Source organism: Anomalospiza imberbis, unplaced genomic scaffold (assembly GCF_031753505.1).
Source record: "Anomalospiza imberbis isolate Cuckoo-Finch-1a 21T00152 unplaced genomic scaffold, ASM3175350v1 scaffold_119, whole genome shotgun sequence".
NCBI lineage: Eukaryota > Metazoa > Chordata > Aves > Passeriformes > Viduidae > Anomalospiza > Anomalospiza imberbis.
This window is the reverse complement of record NW_027099583.1, coordinates 115,001-117,500: the sequence shown is the minus strand read 5'-3', so window position 1 is coordinate 117,500 and position 2,500 is coordinate 115,001. Positions and strand designations below refer to the sequence as shown.

Sequence of the window (2,500 nt, the reverse complement as noted above, 5' to 3'; positions counted from 1 at the left end):
GTCGTGCCTGCGTTGTTAGATGGTTCGCTCGTCGGTGGCGCTTCCCAAATCGAAGGTATTTTCTCTCTGTCCCCTCCAGCTTGAATCCACAGTTTCTTGTACATTTGTTCCATTTTATCTTTTTCCAGGAAGCTTTTCATTGTATCGTCCGAAGACTGCGCGATCCGATGTAGTCTCCGGGCCTGTACGCTGGGGATCAGTCCCGCTAATTTGGTGATGCCTAAGCCGCCGTCCCTGGTGCTCGAGTACAGGATGGCGTCGCAAGTGCACGGAGGTAGGTGCAGCCAGTCCTTGACCGCTGTTCGGATTTTTTGGTCCAAGGTTTCGAGGAGCCCAGCTTTCACTTCTGAGTGATCGGCTATGTAGATCAGTCGAGGGATAGTGTAGGTTTTGAGAATATCGATTTTCTGCAGGGGTTTAAGTGGTGCTTGATCAATCCGGTTAAGCCAGAATTCGAGTTTCGTGGAGAGATCGGAGTTTGCAATCCCGATCCATGGGTCAAACTGCAGGCCGAGGTATTTCTCCGATTCGCCGGGGTCGATCATGTTCAGAGGAGTGCCATTGATGGTCCAAGCAGCGCAGTTATTGACGGTGTAAGAGTCTTTGGTGGGCTTGATGTAGAAGCCGTGGCATTTTTCACCTTGTGTTTTGAGACCGGTCAGATTGCAGAAGGTCTCCAGTATCCTGATATTCGTTTTCATACTCTCCCAGGAGTCGCTCAGCAGGACCAGATCGTCCGCGAACGCCATTGCTGTAATGCTGTTCTGCCCTTGGTGGTAGCCTTTGCCTCTCTCTTCCAGCTTGCACAACAGGGGGTCCATCGCCAGGTTAAATAAAAGAGGTGACATGGGGTCACCTTGCTTTACTCCAACCCGGATCTGGATTTTATCCGTGTGTGTGTTCTTCTTCGTGGTGATATAAGTATTGATGTTTTCATACATATTGCTCACCAGTCCAATGATGTGGGGGTCCACCTCTCTTTGCTCCAGAACGCGGATGATGTGTTGGTGGCTCACGGTGTCAAAAGCCTTAGCGATATCCACGAATACAACACCCAGAGGTCTGTGATTTCTTTTGGCCGACCAGATTATAGTTTGCAGGAGTTTAAGGTTTTCAGAGCATCCCGCCGCTCTGATGAATCCTCTTTGCCTTGGGTTGAGGGGGCAGGCCTTGCTTAACCTTGCTGTTACGATCCTGGAGAACAGTCTCAACAAGATGGAACTAATAGTGATAGGTCTCCAGTTGTTAATGTCTTTCAAGCGTTCCGGTTTTGTCGATTTCGGGATCAAAACCGTCCTGCAGCCCCTCACCATGTCCGGGATTTTGCCAGCTGTTAACCATAAATTGAAATTCTCCGTGGTCCTGGAGTACCCGGGATCCATCTTTACGATGTCCCCAAGGGTGACTCCGTCCGGACCTGGAGCCGAGCCCTTGCTCATTTCCTGCACGTGTTTTTCCACTTCTTTGGCCGTGATTAGTGCACTGAAGGCTGTGTTGTCAGCCTTCCCGTGAATTTTAAAGTCCCCAAGGCTATCAAAGTCACTAGGTGTTTCCCATCTCGTTTTAAAGGCCGAATAGATTTCCCCGGGTGGAATATCGCAGCATAAGCATTCTATGTCTTCCAGAATTATCTTAGCAAGTTTCCCCCTGTCTAGATGAAATAGCCGCTGGAATCGAAGGTAGTTGCCTTTCCGAATCGCTCTGTCTTTCATCCATTTTTGAAACGGTTTTCTTGGTTTCTTCTCCTGGGCTCCGTTATTTACCCGAGATCGGGTAGCAGTTCTTATTTGGCTAATTGATTCTAGGCACTCGAAGCAGTCCTGCGCTGCTTGATTGATCACGATTTGAAGTTCCCGGCCGTTCAGGATTTGTTGCACTGCTCGGGGGAAGGTGTTAAACGATCCCGCTGATAAGCGTTCCCCGAGTGTCCTTTTGTAATGGGCCTGCAGCTGCCCTTCCTGTTGCTGGACGGCTCCCTGCTGTCCGTTGCCCTTATCGCGGTGGCGCCTTATCTTTCCCATTGTCCTCTCTCCGGCAGCTGGCCTCTCTGGCAGTTGGTTGTTATCAGGTCCATTGTTAACGGAATTTCTCAGGCCTGCAGCTGCGCTCCTGGTGTGGTAAAGAGTTCTCACTTCGGGCTCGTTTGAGGGGCTCAATCGGGGTTTTTCTGGGGGATTCATTCCGGGCTCATTCGGGGGGATTTTATCCGTTGATTTTTTTGGAAGCAATCTTCTTTTGTCACTGATCTGTTTGGCCGTTTTGGTGGTTATATGTTCTGAAATAAGTTTGTTAATGTTTTTGTGCCCCTCAAACTGAGCCTCCAGCCTCACCAGGAGTTCTTCCTCTTCTTTTGTCCAGCATTTTTTATGGGCTCCTCGATTTGATGTTTCTTTTGGCTGGGAAGCAGCGATCCTTTCTATGTTTCTAACCAACGGATGCGCCAATCTTTTATGCTGTCCCAGGCCGATTTTAGATGAAAAGTCTCTGTGGCAAACCTCAC

General features: G+C 49.4%; 1 pseudogene; it reads right to left on the bottom strand.

The window, feature by feature from the left end:
- Positions 1 to 2,500, bottom strand: part of LOC137465942 (28S ribosomal RNA) — a 9,083-nt pseudogene that overhangs the window by 2,345 nt on the left and 4,238 nt on the right.